The sequence below is a fragment of the Dromiciops gliroides genome, chromosome 6 (genome assembly GCF_019393635.1).
Source record: "Dromiciops gliroides isolate mDroGli1 chromosome 6, mDroGli1.pri, whole genome shotgun sequence".
NCBI classification, from domain to species: domain Eukaryota; kingdom Metazoa; phylum Chordata; class Mammalia; order Microbiotheria; family Microbiotheriidae; genus Dromiciops; species Dromiciops gliroides.
The window spans coordinates 87,843,720-87,863,695 of NC_057866.1; the positions used below are offsets into that span (position 1 = coordinate 87,843,720).

The 19,976-nt window shown below is 40.3% G+C and overlaps 1 protein-coding gene across 7 annotated transcripts in view; it reads right to left on the minus strand.

Annotated features, from left to right (window-relative positions):
• JAKMIP1 (janus kinase and microtubule interacting protein 1) overlaps window positions 1-19,256 on the minus strand; it is a 249,332-nt gene extending 230,076 nt beyond the window's left edge. For 5 of the 7 annotated variants that reach the window (XM_043969801.1, XM_043969803.1, XM_043969798.1 and 2 more), the window contains exon 1: window positions 18,806-19,256. The gene's annotated coding sequence lies outside the window, so the exon portion shown is untranslated. Of the gene's footprint in view, window positions 1-18,327; window positions 18,353-18,805 lie in introns of those variants that run through there. The other 2 variants (XM_043969800.1, XM_043969804.1) reach the window with 2 other exon arrangements.
• Window positions 19,257-19,976: the final 720 nt, after the last annotated feature.

Here is a 19,976-nt window from a genome sequence, read left to right on the forward strand (position 1 = left end):
AATTATAACGACCATCCTAATGCTGATTTTCAAACTTATTTGATGAATAACTATTAATTAACATGTGCTATGCTCCAGTGTCTGGGGTAGGCACTTGGGGGGACGGTATTGGAAAATTAAATAAATTTTAGTTAAAATTTAAATTAAAAAATAAATAACTAGTCCCTGCTCTTGAAGAGCTTATATTCTATTGGGGAAAACAACACATGCACACATGAGGATACACAAACTAGATAAAAGGTAACTGAGGGGGGGGCAGAGGGATCAGGAAAGGCCTCATTTAGGAAGCAGCATTTGAGCTAAGTTTGGAAGGAAACTTAGGATTCTAAGAGGTGGAGGTGAGGAAAGGGGCCATTCTAGGCGTGGGGGATGAGCAGCTAATTTCTAAAAGTAGGGTGCAGGTGGGGTTGGCAGCGAAAGCACCCACTAACATCTTACTATCTCAGCAAAACCTGGAAATGAACCTGAATAGGAATCAGTGAGCAATAAGTGATGAATTGGAGGCAGATACAGTGAGAAGAGTCAGGCTGAGCTGGGTTCAGATATAAGCAACCACATTTACTAGCTGTGGGACCCTTGGGCAATTTGAAGTAAGTAATTTCCACTTCCTGTACCTCAGTTTACTGATCTGTAAAAATGTGAATTAGATTCTATGATTTCCAAGGGTACTGCCAGATCTAAATCACTCTCTTGTCATCCAAATAACAATTTCCATAAACACGAGGAACTCCTATCACTTTACAACCGAGCCTTCAATTCCCCAGACTAAAATTCAGTAGCTCTTGGGGGTACAAATCAAGGAAGGGGAGAACAGGAAATTAGTCCTAGTTGTGTTGTTTGTTTTTGTTTTGCTTTTCATGCCTTACCCCTCCTCAGCACTTAACAGCACAATTTTAGTGGCATAATACCTACTCAAACACATCCTCAATGGACCATTACTAAATAGCAGCAGAATTCTCTTTACTGAGTTCATTTAAACACTTGCCAAGTACCTATTTTAGACTTATTTTTTAAAATGAAAAAAATAAATCATACCCTCCTGCCCTTCCTTTAAAAGGAGCAATGAAATATACAGAGAAGGCCGATCTTGGAATCAGGAAAAACTGTACTCAAGCCCGGCCTTTACCACATTCTAGATGTGTATCTGTGGGCAAGTGATAACTTCTCAGTAACCCAAGAAATTTTCCAATACTGTAAATGATAATAATAATAATAATAATAATAATAATATCAACAACAATAATAATGGAATAAGGATGATATTAATAGGAATGATAATGATTGCATTTATGTAGCACTTTCAGGTTTTGCAAAATAAATATTCTCTCATTTGATCCTCTCAAGAACCCTGACAGGTAGGTGGTATTGTCAGCCCCATTGTACAAATAAAGAAACTGAAGCAGACAGAAGTTAACTAACTGTCTTGCCCAGAATCAGGTTGCTAATAAGTGTCTGAGGGCAGATTTGAATGCAGGTCTTCTTGACTCCCAGTCCCAAGATCTACCCATTACTCCACCTAGTTACCTGATATTGATCTGACTTTATGGAAAAAAATTTCCATCATGGGAATTCCCTACACTGATGAAATCATAGTTCCAGAACCCTCAAAAAAAGTTTGTCAAGGGATGATGCAAGAAAAATAGGAAAATACCATTGTCCCAATGAGTGTCCTCAATAACTTTAACAGTAAATTGCAACTCCTACTCATCAAAACCAGGGTTAAGATGAGGAAGAAGTCCAATAGCCTCTTTTCCAACAACAGATAGCTCATATTTATGTAGTGCTCTAAGATTTACAAAGTACCTATTTCCCAAAAGCCCAGTGAGGTAAATAGGGCTCATATTAACTCCATTTTATAGAAGATGATACAGAAAAGACATGACTTGCTTACTTACTTACAGGCACTCATTTAGATGATAGTTACAGCTTAAACACAAGTCTTCTGACTCCAAATCCAGTGTGGAGCTCCATGACTTAGTTATAGCTGTCCAATGCAGAAATGAACTTCTTGGAGAGGGGTCGGTTTGTCTTCCTCTCATTGGAGGTCTTTGAGCAAAGATTTCTATGAATGATTCAGACTAGGCTGCTTCTGAAATCCTTTCCAACTCCCAAAGCCTGTGATTATAAGAATATATGATTTCTGACTTCCTTTCCCTGTCTGTGATTCAACAAGATTCTTCCTATTACATTGGGTTGAACAGCTAATGGCTGAAATATGTGTTATTTAGATAGACTGCATTCTGTCTAGGGGGCGGGGGGGGGGGGTGAACTGACACCAAACAGGAAATGGTGGCCTAAGAACAACAAAAAGCTAATGGGGCCATTATCTGAATAAAGGGGATTGTGATAGATAAAGGAGGTGAATATATTTATCTATGACAAATCTATCATTTCCCTTGGTAGACTGAATCATCTTTACTCAGCTATAATTCCAACTATGTTGTATTTTGTCAGCAATACAGAATTTTCATGGGTCTCAATATGGAACCAATGCACCAGTGGTTGATTCCTTTGATTCAAATAGTCTGGGGCTGGAAGTCAAGAGGAAAGTATAGATTTTTTTTCACACCCAGGCATCTACAATGCTCCTTGGACAAGAGCCAATCAGCCAGAGTTGGGTTGTGACAAAAGGATCATCAAGATGGCACAACTAAAAAGAAATAAAAGACATTAATTGCCAATGTAGAAAATGCCAAGTGTGAATCAGTTAAATAAGTCAGAAAGTGGGAAAGCAATTGCTTGGGGTTGTATTTTTTTAACGAAAATAGTGTTGGTGATGCAAGGAAGGTGAAAACACAAGGTTTTCAGGCTTTAAGTTCACACAATCATAGAATGTGATCATTGGAAGAATTCTCAGGGCCATTCAGCACAAGAAAGGCACAACCCAGACCACTCTACCATACCCAGCAAATGAGCCAGCCCCTGCTTGGAGACCTCCAAGGATGGGGGAACCTACTCTGTCCCAGGCAGCTCTCATTGGGAGGATGTGTTTTCCTAATAGCAAGCTTAAATTGGTCTTTTTTTTTTTTTAGTGAGGCAATTGAGGTTAAGTGACTTGCCCAGGGTCACACAGCTAGTAAGTGTTAAGTGTCTGAGGTCGGATTTGAACTCAGGGAGTCCTGAATCCAGGGCCGGTGCTCTATCCACTGCGCCACCTAGCTGCCCCCTAAATTGGTCTTTTGTGACTCTTACCCACTTCCTCTGGTGCTGCCTTTCCAAGCCAAACTGAATAAGTCTCATTCCTCCGCTCTATGAAAGGCCTTCAAATACTTATACACAGCCGGAGTCTTCTCTCCAGGCTGAGCATGCCCAGTTCTCTCCATTAATCCTCATATGATGTAGACTGAAAGTCTTCCCCCATCCTAGTTGTCCTCCTCTGTACACTCTCCAGCTCAGCAATGTCTTTTTTAAAAGGTGGCCCTCAGAACCGGATGCAATATTCCAGATGATATTGTATAGAATACAATAGGGAGCATCACTGGAGGCTATGCCCCTCTTAATGTAGCCCAAGATTATATGAGTTTTTTAAACTGCCATAACACTCTGCTCATGCATATTTAGGTGGTGGTTCACTAAAGCCCCCAGATCTTTTTTTCAAGAAAACTGCTGTCTAACCACGTCTCTTCCAATTCATGAAGTTGAATTTTGTACCCAAGTGCAGGGCTTTACATTTATCCCTAATGGATTTCATCTTATTAGATTCAGCCTAATGCTCTAGCCTGCCAAGATGCTTTTGGCTCCTGATTCTATCATCTGGTATATTAGCTATCCTTCTCAGCTCTATGCCATCTGAAAATTTGATGAGCAGGCCATCCATGCCTTTATCCAAGTCGCTGATAAAAAAAATTTAAATAGCACAGGGCCAAGCCCAGATCCCAAAGATCTTCCACTGAAGAACTCCTGCTGACATAGAGCCATCAACCACTACTTATTGTGTTCAGCCATCTAGGCAGTTGTGAATCCATCTGGCTGTCCAATTCATATTGTCTCCATCTTCTTCACAAAAATACTATGTTGTATTTTATCAAAAGCTTTGCCAAAAAACCCAGACAAACAGAAAACAGCCAGGTAGTTCAGCTGATCTGGAGTCAGAAAGACCTAAATTCAAATATGACATCAGATACTTACCAGCAGTATAATCGTTGACAATTCACTTGACCCCTATCTGCCTTAATTTCCTCAACTGTAAAATGGAAATTATGACAGCACCTACCTCCCAGGGTTCTTGTGAGGATCAATGAGATATTATTTGTAAAGTGTTTAACTCAGTGCCTGGCATATTGTGGGCACTTAATAAATGCTAGTTTCCTTCCTTCCTTCCTTTCTTCCCTCCTAAAATATAGGTAAACTTTATCCATAGCATTCCCCTCACCTGGTTATTTAGTAATCTTGTCTAAAAGAAAAGTAAATGTCCTGTCAAAAAAGCACCTGTACTTATAGAATATCAGAGAAAGGAAGGCTCTACCTAGAACACAGAATATCAGAGCAGGAAGGTATTCTACAACCTAGAATATATCATTCTCATATAAGAGGGAAATCTACAACCTAGAAAGTACATAAAGTATCAGAGCCGAACAGTGCCCTACAACCCAGAACATAGAATGTCAGGGCAGGAAAGGATCCTATACCCTAGGGCAAACAATCCCATCACAGAAAGGCACCTCAAAGATTATTGCTTAACTTCCTTCATCCTATAGGTGAGAAAAGTGATGCTAAAAGAAGGAAAGTGGTTTGTCTGAGGTTCTATAGTTAATTGGCAACAAAGTCAATGCCTAATCCCCTCTTTCTGTATTCATTTCCTAGGTCTCTCTCACCTCTGATGGTTGGGAAGAAAAAGGAAGGAAAAAGAAGGAAGGAAACAAAACAGGGGTGTTACTATATAAATAAGCCCATGTCTATATATTACTCTGTAATTACAGAGGATTTTACCTATAATATATGTAGTACAAGGATTTTTCCCCTCATTTTGCATATGAAGGCAGGAAAGTAAGATTACCCAGTTAGATATTAGCAGTTAAGAGACTTGAATCCTGACTCAAGGTCCTCTATCCTTCCAATACTCCATGGTTCTCCTCCCCCAAACTCAGCCCTGAGCAAGCGGAGTCATCAAGCTTAATCTTACCAAATCAAAATGCAGCCCAGGTCAGTAGTTTCAAGCAGAGAGCTGGGTCAGTCTTTCTTCTCAAAAAGCAGAGAAATCACTCCAGACAATTAGCACCCTCTTGGCAGTCTCAGCAGAGTCTTGGCTGAACAGCAAAACTGTTTTCATTTCTAAAAGAGCCTCTTTAGGACAAGTTTAAGGCAGACTGTCTATTTTCTGCCCTCCTGGTGAATTAAGTTAATATATTTAAAATAAGGACTTATCCTTGTGACATTTCCTGGCTCTCCAATGGACTCTTTTGATGTCTATCTTGGCATGGAAAGGACCCTTAATTCTTAAAGATGATGCCAGTAAAGCATGAATTCTGGCAGGTCCTACTGAGCTGGAAAGAATTTGAGTACAGGCCTAGTGGTGAAACCTTAAGGTACTGGAAGTCGCATGTGCAAGGCAAGCCCAATGGAAGTGACTTTAAGTCCCAAGTACTATACTACACATTGGGAAATTGTCAGTAGGTCCAGGGAAATAATAAAGCAATGATGTAGCATTTGATCTAGTCACCTGTGCATTAAAAACATCAAAAGAAAAGTACTTGTATGGTAAGAATTCCTTTGGGAAACTGAACAGGTTTTTCATACACCCCAAATCTCTCCCCAAAACAAAGGACTGACATTTTTTTACACAAAAATTCTTCCAGTAATTCCATATGGCTGTGAGTTATAGGATCCTAAGATCTCCAAAGAGTTGAAGAGAAGGAGCATCCAAAAAACAACCGAGAGGTTAACAGATGAATGTATTGCAAAATGAGGAAATAGATGTGAATGGATGTCACCATGGAAATATGTTACCCAGAACAAAAGGCCAGGCTTGTAGCAAGAAGGATGGTGGTGAGCCCTTATTGCTTCATTTCTATCTGTACAATGTCCAGAGAATATGAGGAAGGTCCTTAGTATGTTGGCTGTAGCACCTGTGGAAGGTTTACAAGAGGATGTGGACAGGAGTAAGGCAAGACAGACACTCATGGATGGGTGGCTATCTCCCACCAATCAAATCACATCTCTACTGGATACACACATGTACATATTCAAGTGGAAATATATACATATATGCATATGTGTGTACACACATGTAGATAGGTATATACACGTACGGATATGTATGTGTGTGTATTCGTTCATGAAAGCAAGGACTTTGTCTTTTCTTTAATCTCTGTCATCCAGCACATGGTACGTATTTTAACAAATGTTTTTTGAAATAAATTGAATAAGAGGCTACTCTGTCTAACAGACAGATCCATGAGTTTGGAGGTAGAACCTTTTATGGCCCACTCCTAGTTCACTTACTGACTATAGGACCAAACAAATCACTTCATTTGTATCCCAGTTTCCTCATCCATAAAAAGGGATAATAGGTGCACTACCAGTTTCAAAAGGTAATTGTAAGGTTTGAATAATATAATTTATACAATTCTGTGCTATAGAAATTAGAGGCAGGGCATCAAAGTAAAGAAAGAACCTAGGAAGATGTAAGTTCTAGTTATGTCTCTGAAAGATGTGTGTTATTTAACCCTGGGTAAGTCAACCTCTCATTGCCCCAGACAACTTTCTAAGATTTCCTGTTACAGAGCAGTAATCCACCTGCATTCAGAGGGGGAGTTTTCTCTCTATTAAAGAAACCAATACTGGTATGTAGGTATGCATGTATGCATGCATGCATGCATGCATTTATAGGTATGTACATGTATTGTGTGTGTTTGCATGCATGTACATGCATTTTTGTTGTTCAATAGTTTCTGACTTTTTATGATCCCTTGGACCACAATATCAACGAGATTTTCTTGGCAGAGATACTATGTATCTCTGTCATTTTTTTCCTCCAGTGTCTTAAGGCAAACAGAGATTATATGACTTGCCCAGGGTCATATAGCTAGTAAATGTCTGAGACTGGAGTTGACCTCTGGTATTCCTGACTTCAAGCCCAGTGCTCTATCCACTGAGACACCCATACCATTGTGGCAAAATAATGGAATTTGGCAGACAGATTGGAGATGGGCCACACCTGGCCTGCCCTGATTGATGTATGCTGCTGATGTCAGCGGAAGAACCACTCTCCACAGGCAGTTTGAAGGACCTCCCTTTTGGGAGAGGGAGAATAAACACTTGCTGAGGGAAGCTCGGTCTCTTTCTGGTCGGTGAGCTGCCAGGAATGGACAAGAGAGAGGTTTTTCCTGGCAGTTTGATCTGTGGGCCCTGGCTGCTTAGCTGTTTCTCATTGAAGCTACAGATCCCAGGTGGTGTAAAACGAGCCCGGCTCTTTGAATTAGCTAAGCTGGAAGTGACTTTGGGGATTGTATAGGCTGTTGTTAGAGTTAGGGGGATTATTCATCTTTCCTTTTTCCCTATTCCCTTGTCCTTGACTTTATTAATTTCACCTTTGCTGTGTATTTTATTCCCATTAACAAAACCTTATTCGTTTGTGGAAAAGACGCTGTTAAGCTCCTTTCTTATTGGCCTGGGAGAAATATCTAAAAAGGCAGTTTGGAGGTGAGGAAGTTTTGGACCTAGAGGTCCCTCATTATTTTCTGAACCCCAATATTATGGCAAGCCACCCAATTAACTCTCCACATATTAAATTTGGCCCCTACACTAGCTGTCTCCATTTGCATGCATACATATACACATACATACATAGATACATAGATACATACATATATACTCTTTCAATATTTCCTGGATACTAGGGCAGCATTAAAAATGATCATCTGTTACCTCTCAATCTCTCCTTCTTACCAGATCACTTCCTGTCCAGTCACATATGTCTTGGAAAATATTTTGTATCACCCTTCCTACCATTGGCATTGTGTTACAGCCTACTTCCACCTGCCATGGATAAAATAATTACCTTGCCCTTTGGGGGGTACATGAAATTTTGCTTTTTCTGAGATCATGGGACCCCATGGTTAATCTTTATATAGCAGCACCAGGAGATACTGATATTTTTTAAATTATCTTCCACAACAGAGAACAAGTTGAGATCATTAACAGTATTGCACAATTGTTACAAGCTCTTCTTATAAGCAGTACAATATTCCATTTAGAAGAAGGGTGTGATCGAATACAAACAAAAAAAACCCAAGCACCTTTATAGTTATTTAAATGTTTATACTGGCAATACTTCTATCAGTTGTTTTCCCTTGCACCATGAAGTCTGCTATCTCTCGTTTCCAGAGCTAACCCAGGATTTTTTCACAACTCCAGGCCCCATCTGTTCCACCTGGTTTCTGGCTGGTACTTAAAGGAATAGTGTTAATTACCTCCTTGACAGTAAGCACTTCTACATGGTAAGCACTAATTATTATTCATTTCTTTTCCCCAAAATCACCCTTGGTCTGTCTTTCATCCATAGTTTCTTACCCCTTATGGAATTCTTTCTCTCTGATATATGACTATAAATTTATGAAAAGGGATCTATGGGTTCTCTTCCTATCAGTACAGCTAAATCACAAATCATCCACACCTTTGCATCTTGGGTCACTCTTGTCCTTATCCTTCTGCAAATGTTTCGTAAAAGATCTATCTATTCAATGTGCTAGAGGACTTCCTCAGCCTTCTTAATATTCTTTGAATATTAGTGTGTCATTCAGTGTCTGTTTTCCCTTACCTACTATATGAGCATCCCACCTCCTTTTCTAGTGGTACAAGCTCTTCATAATATCTTTTATACCACTTCTCATATATGATATGAACTTGGCTATGAAAAATGGCCTCATGTGATATCATTTTCAGTCACTTTTCAGTCATGGCCTATTCTTCATGACCCCACTTGGAGTTTTCTTGTCAAAGATACTTAAGTGGTTTGCCATTTCTTACAGATGAAGAAACTGAGGCAAACAGGGTAAAGTAACTTGCCCAGGGTCACACAGCTAGGTCTGAGACCAGATTTGAACTCATGAAGATGAGTCTTCCTGACTCCAGGCCCTGCATACTATTCACTGTACCACCTAACTGCATCATCAACAGCAGCGTGGCACAAGAAGAAGTTCAAATGTACTAAGGAGAGCCCCTTGTTAAATTTTCAGCGTAAGCATTTATACCTCAGAAACTGACTTGCCATTAAGGCTTGATTCATTGATGTATTGATTGTCTAGACCTAATAAAGTGATGGAGAAAATGTTAATGCTTCAAAATAAACTTAAAAGTGCAGCACGCATACATTTCTTTTTCAGGAAGCCCATAGTTAAACATTTACCAGACTACTTCTCTGAATCTTTATTGCAATATGTAGAATAGAGTATTTCACTAAATCTCCCCTGAACCTCAGCATCTGTAAAGTGACGGGGTTTTGCTTGATGGCTTGTAAATTTCCTTCTAGCTAGAGAGCTACAATCCTAGTCTCCTTAACTCATGACTCAAGATCTTTCCTTCCTGGTGAATGACTCTTCCATCTCACAATTTGCCTTTTAAAGAGACCAGACTATCCCTAAAGAGAGAGAAAATATTATAGGTGAGAAAACACATACTCTTGACCTGGGGGAAGAAATCTGGACCAAATTCTTAATTCACATTGTGACCCTTTTTTAACCCCCCATTTTAATATATGCATAAGGAAGACAGTGACTTTAGACAAGCAGCCATCTTCAACTAGATGATCTCCAAGGTCCTATCCTGTTCTGAAGCCTGTGAAACTACCACAGCTATACATTATTGCTCAGTTTTATTGCTGTCAGAAAGTGCTTTGTAAACAACACTGAGGACCTCATATTGAAGTGCCCTGAACTTCTCCACTTAAGCAAAAAGAAAGCTAACCATCAAAAATAAAGGAACAGGGGGCACCTAGGTGGCACAGTGGATAAAGCACCAGCCCTGGATTCAGGATGACCTGAGTTCAAATCCAGTCTCAGACACTTGACACTTACTAGCTATGTGACCTTGGGCAAGTCACTTAACCCTCATTTCCCCGCCATAATAATAATAATAATAATAATAATAATAATAATAATAATAATAATAATAATAATAATAATAGAACAGAGGTGCTTGCCTAGCTCCTATTACTTAAAATTTATGGCACACCAGCTCAACATTCATTTTTATTTATCTTCTCTCACAACAACCTTGCTGGAATGAATGTTAATTGAATTTGCAGCCACCTGTCATCTTATTTTATTTATGTGCATTGGATGGATTCATCACCTTGTACCTTCTGGAGCATTTACAGCCACAAAGGGAAAAATGCCCATGATTCCAGCCTTCCTCTCATGGCACCTGACATAAATTCAAGGCAAGACAAAAAACACTCCTATCACATACAGGTAGCTGACCACAAATTCCCAACATCTTTGAGTTCTCAAAATCAAGAGTGTGTTACTCATCAATGGAGGGATGCTAAAAAGGGGTGGGGAGGATGGCCTCACACCACTTATAGCACCATGAACATTACTACCAGGTAGAATAAAAACACAAAGAAATAAAACCAACAAATATCAGCTCACTTAAGAAGGAAATTAACCATACAGGAATCACTGTTGAAAGAAACTGATCCTTCCTTACTCAAAATATACCTTTCCCCTGGATCCTCCCACAGCACTTTGTTTATACCTCTCTGATAGCCTTATCATGGATAAGTTATCTGAGTTATCTGGTTGTTACCTCAACCCCCCAACTAGGCTGAAAGGTCCTGGAGGGCAGAAAGTGAGTTTTCCTAAGCTTCTATATCTCCTTTAATACACAGTACAGTGTTCAGTGCATGTTGTTCAGTGGTTTCATTTGTATCTGACTCTTCCTGACCCCATTTGGGCTTTTCTTTGTACAGATACTGGAGTGGTTTGCCATTTCCTTCTCCAAATCATTTTACAGATGAGGAAACTGAGGCAAACAGGGTTATGTGACTTGCCCAGGGTCACAAAGCTAGTAAGTGTCTGAGGCTGGATTTGAACTCAGGTCTTCCTGACTCCAGGCCCAGCACTCTATCTTCTGAGCCATTTCAGTGTTACTTCCTTTGGTCCTCACAACAATAGCGCCAGAGAGATACTGTTATCACTCCCATTTTACAGATAAAGAAACTGAGGCTGACAAAGAAAGTGAGTAAATGACTTACAGACTCATAAATTTAGAGCTGGAAGGGACCTTAAAATTCACTGAATCCAATTGCCTTATTTTATAGATGAGAAATTAAGGAATAGCCATGTTGAGTGACTTATTCAGGGTCATGTGGTTTGTAAGTGTCCAAAGGATTTATTTTTTATTTTAGTTTTTTTTTTCTTTTTCTTTTTTAGTGAGGCAATTGGGGTTAAGTGACTTGCCCAGGGTCACAAAGCTAGTAAGTGTGTGTTAAGTGTCTGAGGTGGGATTTGAACTCAGGTACTCCTGACTCCAGGGCCGGTGCTCTATCCACTGCGCCACCTAGCTGCCCCTGTCCAAAGGATTTAAACCCAGTTTCCATACCGATCCACTATCCCACACTGTCTCTCCTACAACACATAGGATTAGAGAGGTAGTAAATATCAAAGGCAGTATATGAACTCAGATCTTCTCAACTCCCAATCAAGGGGTTCTATCCATTATAGTATATGTCCAAACATGTCCTTTATGTGTTTCAGACAGAGTCTAAAAATTGCATTCCCTGCATGTTATTGTCTATGGGAAGTTTTGAGCCTTCTCTGCAGCATGTGTAATTTGATTTTTCCAAATCAATCCCAATGTGCCAGGGAGAACAGATTTGCTGGCATTCCAAAATGTGCATTTATAAAAAGTCATATCCAAAATATCCCTCGTTGCACCCCCCTTTAAAGCTATCCCCTGGCCTGCTGCTCATCTTGGCTAGGACATGTCTTGGCTCTAATTACAGACAATCCTACAATAGCATTGACAGAAAGAGGCGGGATGACTGTCAAGGGCACATTGCTCAAAAAAGAAATTATATTGTGATCCACAATAGACTTCTCATCCATCTAACAATTAGGACTTTCTAAGGACAGAATATTAGGTCAAAGTTTATATACCCCAAGTTATCAATGTCCTAAACAATCATACCTTCTCCTAGACTTCCTTGATCTATTTTTAATTTATTCTTTTCCATTTTTAAACACTTATTTTTTCCTTTCATATCTCAGTATCTTTGGGAAAAAAAGAAATACAAAATCCTTCCAATGAATAAGCATAATCATTCAAAACAAATGCTCATGTTGGCCATGTCCAAAAATTTGTGTTTCATTGTGCATTGTAGTGCATCACCTCTCTATCACAAGGTGAGGAGCACTTTAACTGTAGGTCTTCTGAAGTCATGGCTGATCAAAGTTTGTAAATCCTAAGGACTATTCAGTATTCCAATATTGATATAATAGTGTTCTACTCTTTTTTTTTCTGGGCAATGGGGGTTAAGTGACTTGCCCAGGGTCACACAGCTAGTAAGTGTCAAGTGTCTAAGGCCGGATTGGAACTCAAGTACTCCTGAATCCAGGGATGATGCTCTATCCACTGCACCACCTAGCTGCCCCCATGTTCTACTCTTCACATAAGATTGTCAACTTTCTTTGGGAAAGGAAGGATAGATTGCTTCAATGATTTTGCCCTAGGCTATGGAATCATAGATCATTAGAGATGGAAGAGGTGAATCTTGGAGTTTGTCTAAACCCACTGAGACAGGATTTGGGCTCAGCTTTTCTTGACTCCAAGTCCAGTGCTCTCGTCCACTGTGACACCTAACTGTACCTATCAATCCATTCGTCAAGAAACATTTATCAGTTATTTGCTCTGTGGCATGCACTTTGCTAGGAAGTTGAAATACAAAGTAACAAAAAAAGGTCTCAACTGCCAAGGAGCTTTGATTCTAATGGGAAAGATAATATGTAAATAAGTATATAGAAGGTACACATACACACATGTGTTTATATATATTATTTATCCACATATACACAATATACATACACATAAAAACACAGGTTATTATTGAAGGTGATCTTAGAGGAAAAGTAAACTAAGAAACATTTGAATGAGAAAATATTAGACTGGAAAAAGAAATTAAATTTGACTTGCATTTATTAAATACCAACTATAGGCAAAGTTCTGAGACACAAAGACAAAAAAATCAAAACCTTGAAACTGAAAATAAACCCACTATCTTTATTTTCTTGATGACAAAACTAGGGCCCAGATTGGTGAAATTGAATTGAATCTACACTCAGGACCTTAGATTAAGAACAGGAAGGGAATTCAGAAGCCATGTAGATAGAACCTCTAATTTTATAGCCAAGGAAAGAGGACCCTTGAAGGTTAGAGTAACTTGTCCAAAGTCTCAGAGTAAACAGCAAGAGCATAATTTAGATCCAAGACCTTTAACTCCATTCATGTTCTTTCCACCGTATCTTATCCCATGCCACACAGCTGATTATTGACCAAACTATGCAAAGCCCTTGTTTCCTGACTCCTAGTCTGGAGCTATCACAGGCAAAACAATGGTCAAGGCAAACAAAGAAATACATTTCAAACTCAAAAGAATATATGAGAAAAATCAACATAGTTCCTTTTCACCTTTGTAAAAGAATAATATGGGGGTGACAAAGGTCCTTCTATTCTTATATAAAATTATTATTATCTATAACTATCTTATAGATGATGCAGATAGCTCAGAATGAGAATGACAAGCAACTTATTTTGTCCAACAACGTATGTTTCTGCCTTATAAGATAGTGAGATCCCCATCATTAAAAGTGTACAAGCAAAGGATAAATGATTATTTATCAAAGGAGATTCCTGCATTAAGTACGAATTTGAGCTAGGGTGGTCTCTGAAGTTCTGTTTGAGTCATATTCTATTCCACTGACGTTTTTCTTTCAAAAAGAATAACTCTAGGTGTGAGGATGCATGCCAGCAAACCTTGCCATTAACTCCAGGAGTTCTAAGCTGCAGTGGGGCTAAGGTTACTGGGTGTCTATACCAACTCTAACACCAATATGATAAGCTCTCCAGTGTCGGGGGGAAAGGAGCTATTAGTCTGCCAAAAAGGGACAAACCAGCCCAGGTCAAAAACAAACAAGTCAGTGTTTCCATATCAAGCCAGTAATGGGATTGGATCCATGAGTGGCCATTGAACTTCCACCCTGATTGAGACAGGGGGACCTAGTCTCAATAAATAAATAAACAAATAAATAGATAGATACAATAAAAAGAATATTGTAGTTATATTTAAAATTAATACCAAGAATAAAACAAAATGGAGGGAAATGACCAAATAAAACTTTAATTTCCAAATGATTTCCATTTTAGTAAATTACACATCTATTCTATACAACACCATACATATATAAACAAATGTTTTTAATCATTGTTTTTGCTCCATACCCCCTTCTAGACTCTTTTCTATGCACTTAAACTATAGTTGCTTCTTTTAACATATTAATCTATTTGTATTTTGTTCTTTTATCCTGTACTCTTTATATTGCCTCACTTCATATTTCTATGTATTTATGGTGTTTGCTACAAAAATCTTAAGGTGATTATTTTTTAGGATCTGCATTAATTATGCATCTATTTTTTTTTAGGAATAGCAAATGATAGTATCTTGATCTGGCCAGCAAGCTGTCTATTCTCTAATCCATGCAAAGGCAATAAGGAGTTGGTCACAGCCAAGTAGGAGGTGTGATGAAGGATAACAATATAGCTCCTGACTTCAAGGAGCTTACCAGCTGATGAGGAATATAACACATACAAAATATGAACCTATCAAGTATTGAAATCTATTCCCACCGTAGAATCAGAGGAAAGGAAAGCTAACCTTTCCCAATGGACACCAAAAACTACAGAAAATGTGTTCTTATCCTAGTTTAAAGGATTCCTTTGCTTCGATCATGGTCTCCCTTCCCCAGTCTGTATGCTTCATGAGGGAAAGGATTTTGTCTCATCAAAACTTTGTAACTTCCCTTAATAAACGTTTAAAGTTAATTCCACTCCTACTTCCTCAAAAAGCTGACTCAGCTGAATTAGAAAAAACATATGTATGGCCCTTATAAGCATCATAGTTTTCAAATATGCAGAGATCATATCATCCAACCAAGACATGAACAGTAGTTCATGTAGTAGTTATCTAACCTCACTTAAAGACCTCTAGTTTTGGGGAAATCAACTTTCTCCTAGCTCAAAGCAGGTCATTCTACTTTGGGATAACTCTAATAAACAGGAAGTTTTATATCCAGAAATTTGTGTTGGTAGAGGTGCTTAATATGTGTTGTTGAATGAATTTACCTATTTCATCACCAGAATGTTGACTACTGAGTGCTAACTTTTTTTACACATTGACTCATAAACACCATGTACTGAGGCAAAGATATGCTACCATTTATAATGGGAGAGGGAATATCCAATTCCAATGGCATTACAAATTTTTCTTGAAATAATAGCAAAGTATCTATATATCTTCATATCTAAATGATAGATATTCACATAGCTTGGTATCTAGAGATTAGATAGATAGATAGATAGATAGATAGATAGATAGATAGATAGATAGATAGATAGATAGATAGATAGCTGGATGGGTGGAATGAACGAAAGATATGAAGAAGCATCTTGACATTTAGCCAGAGAACAAACCTTGAATCCAAGAAGATAGGGTTTCCAATGACAGCTTCTTACACATACTGACTGAGTGATCCTGGGCAAGTCATTTAATTAGACTCTCAGTGCTATGGGCTGCTCTCTAAATCCATAAGTTTCAGAGAAGTTGCCAGCTTGCATTAGAAGGACTTGCCTCACCTGGAAGTTCCCTATATGAATGCAATCACAGAACCAGTCCCAATTCTTATATATGTATGCATATATAAGACATAAGGACATATGTATTTCACATTTATAGAGTTCATTTTTGTTACAAGGCACTTTTACATATCAAATGACTTTGAACAAACAATTTCCCTTCCCTGGTTGTCAGTTTCCTCTTCAATAAAATGAGTGGGCTGAACTAGTTGATCTCTAAGGTTTATTTCAGCTCAAAATGCTATGAACATAACCTTATTGTTTCCTTAAAATCACCGTATGAGGTAGAGAATACAAGTGTTATTGCTAGGCATATGGAGCTCATATGCCTATAACACAGTTTACAGAGCACTTTCCTCACAACATGGGCTATACAGACAACATTGTTACCCTTATTTTACCATTGAGGAAGCTGAAGTTTAGAGAAACTGGCAGAGTCTGAATTGACTCTAATCAGATCTTCCAACTCTAATGCTTAATTTAAGGAACAATGGCCTTGAAGTTTTGTTTCTATTGTCCTCTCCCCCTCCTTCCCTCACTCCCTGCCTCCTCCTCCTCCTCCCTTCTCTCTCTCTCTCCTCTTCCTCTCCTCCCCCTAGTATAGATACAGAGATAGAGAGATAGATAGATACATATGTTGTAAATCATTCATTTTAAGCATTAGTTATTAATATGTTACTAATTCTGCTTTGTTTGATCTGTATCACTTCATATATTTGCCCATATTTGAATTAGACTAAATAAGCCATTACATGTCAAATACTCTGCATAGCCATACATTTCAAAAGTCCATTTTTACTTCACAGTAACTTCTATACATTGGTGTTGTAAATATGCATTTTATAATACTTTTAAATAGGCAAGTGGCATGATTGACCTAAAAATAAAGCTTTTAGGTTAAACATGTGTTCATATCAGTCACAAGCAGGCAGCCATCAAGTAATGCAGATTAGCCTTTGCTTTGTGGCGAAGATCCAAGATCTTAGCCATATATACAAAGATATAGTGGCAACTAGGCTGTGCAGTAGATAGAGTGCCAGGCCTGGAGTCAGAAAGGCTCATCTTCCTGAGTTCAAATCCCATCCACATCTCAGACACTTGCTAGCTTTGTAACCCTGGGCAATCACTTAACCCCTTTTGCCTCAGTTTCCTTATCTGTAAAATGAGCTGAAGACAGAAATGGCAAACCACAACATATAAAAATAATCCAAGCAAATTAAAAAGAGAATTTCCCAACCACAGTCATGTGGAAACAGGCCCACAACCATTGTAAATTATCTTTACCATGGTACATAATCCAGAAGGAAAGATGCAAGGGCAAAGGGTTTAGGGGTTAGGAGATGAGAGAAAGGGGGTGGGGGAGACATGCCTACTAACAGGATCAAGAGAAATAAATGTAAAAAGGTCCCATGAAGCAAGTCTAAGCCAGATGAGACGAAGACGGCCACTTGCTAGTTATTTGTCCTTAAGCTAGTTATTTGTCTTGGTGCCTCAGATCCTTCGCCTCAACCTGGCAAACTAAACATTCTCTAAGGCTCCTGATGTCTGTGACATATTTCCTAAGGGTTCCTGCCCAGTTCTAAACCAATTGTGTTTCTATAAAAGACAGCACCATCTTCCAAGGAGGAGGCCTAGGGAAAAGATCACAGCCCTTTACATCATCGTGTTTGGTAGGTTTTAAACCAAGAAAACATTCGTAAAGCAAAGGCAGAGTATAATCTTAACTGAAGACCGGGGGGGGGGGGGGGGGGGGGGGGGGGGGGGGGGGGGGGGGGGAGGGCGGGGACGGGAAGGAGGGACTTTAATATCCCCTTGTCTCTCTCCTTAAAGGGAAATGCTGAAAGTAGAAGACCGAAGATTGGATTATATAAAAATTCTTTTTTTTCTCTCACCGTTTCCTCAGCAAGTGTGGGAAAAGAGAAGTCCTGGAAAATGGGAGAAGAGGAAGCAAAGGTGGTGGTGAGGGGGCAGATTTAGAAATTCAAAGTACCAGGGAGATAATTTGGCCCAATCATCTCAATTACAGAAGAGGAAACTGAGGCCCAGAGGAAGGGAAGTTACTTGCCCAAGGTCACCCAAGTAGCAGAACCCAGGTCCTCGGACTCCATGTCCATTGCTCTTTCCACTAACCCATTCATCCCACTACCCCCTAGGGGCTGCAGTCCATCCCACCACCAGCCAGGCAAGGATGGGTCTCTGAAGAGACTGTCCCTCCCAGGGTGGGGACCGAGTCCTTTCCCGTTAGATACTGTTGCCTTGGGTGGCTGGGACGGTCGCCTCGAGAACCCTGAGGGCAATGAGGGGAAGGATGCTCATAACCCTGGTGCCCAGTCGGGACACCAGTGACACGCCTCCATCCCTTATCCTCCTCCGCCCTTACCCTGGCCCCGCCTGCCCACGCGGAGTCCCCTTCCCCGCATAGCGCAGTGGAGAAGCCCCAGCCCTTCCGAGGAAAGCAGGGTGGGGTTCCCTTTTCCTCACCTCAGTCTGAAGATGGGGGAGGAAGAAAGCGGCATTATGGCACGACCTAGGGAGGACCTAGGCCAGATTGGAGTGAGGAAAGTGTGGGCATCGAAGAAGCAAAGCTCCTTTTCTCCAGCCTTTCCTGGGGGGCGTTTTCCAAAATCGAGATCTGAAAGATCCCTTAGCAACCATCTAGTCCGCTCCCCTCCCCCACCTCATTTTACAAAAGAGGAAACTGAGGTTCTGCGAGGCAAATGACTTGCCCAAGGTCACATAGGTAGTAAGTAGCAGAAAAGGGATTCGAACCCAAATCCTCCGACTCGAAATCAAACACTGCCTCTTGAGACCGTTCAACCTCTCCGCCTGCCAACTGGCAAGGGGTGGAACGCGCTAACACAGAGCACCGTGCGAACTCTCTCCGCTGCCACATTTCTCCCCTCACCCCTCCATAATTCCCAGTCCTTTCCTGGGGGATGCCTATGCACTTGTTACTCACCAGCCTTGCACTTATGCAATGTCAGGGCCGTAGTCACCTCCACGCCTGCAGCCCAGATCAGCATCCTGCCTCCCGCGCCTTCCCGAAGCCAACAGCTTCTTTTCAACCACAGTCAACGCAATTCATCCTCCTCCCCAGCCTTACTGGAGCGAAATAGAATAAAACACAGGATGTGCAGACGGGTGGGGAGAAAAACGGAAAGAAAGGAAGGCTGAGGGAGTGAGCTGCTGCGAGGATCTCAGAAGACTCCCTTTAAAGTTGCCGCAGCAGCGCTTTCCCCGGGAGCCTGGGCACAGCTAGTGTATCACGCCAGCTCCTCCGGCCGGCCGGCCTGCCTGTCGCCCGGGCTCTAGGCTCCCAGGACACCGCCCATTCTCTCCAGCTCTAGATGGGGACCAGAACCGGGAGATGCTAAGCTTCGCTCCCATTGGTCCGCTCCCCTGCCGGTCACCGGAGAGTAGGCGGTGTCGCCTCCACATCTCCCCACCCGCAATCCAGGCTCAGGCATTGAATTGGAAGGGACTTGCAGAAGTAAGCCTTGAGCGTGCGCAGTTTGAGGCTGCTGGTGACCCAGGTAGGTAGGCTGTCCTTAATGAAAGAAATCCACTTGTCCGGGATTTCTCAGAATCCCCATCCTCCTTTCCCTTTTTAAAGGGATTCAAGCTTTTCATAGATTCTCAGCAGGAGAAATTATCAAAAATCCCTTTGAGGTCTTTGAAATTTATTGGGAGCACAATCATAATAGCTTCCGTCCGAATAGCCTTCAATTTAATTCAATCAAATTAAGCACCCAAACCAGGGCTATAGGGGACAAAGCTCATGCATGGTTCTTGCAATCAAAGAGCTTATGGTCTTGCAATAAGAGCTTCATAGAACGTTAGAGCTGCAAGGTACTTTAGAAATTATCTAGGTCAACCCTCTCCTAACAGACAGAGAAACTGAGGCTTAAGGTTAGTTTGCATCAAAAAGAGAAGTAGCACCCAGGACTTTCAGATCCAGGTCAAAATAATTTCTCTCATATATGTGTGTATGTACATATGTATATGTGTTCATACAGATATTTATACATGTATACACACATAATTGTGTGTATTATGTATTTGTGCATATACACATTTATATAATTGATTTTTTTTTTAAATTACTGCCCCTTCCCAGTGACATCCTTAAT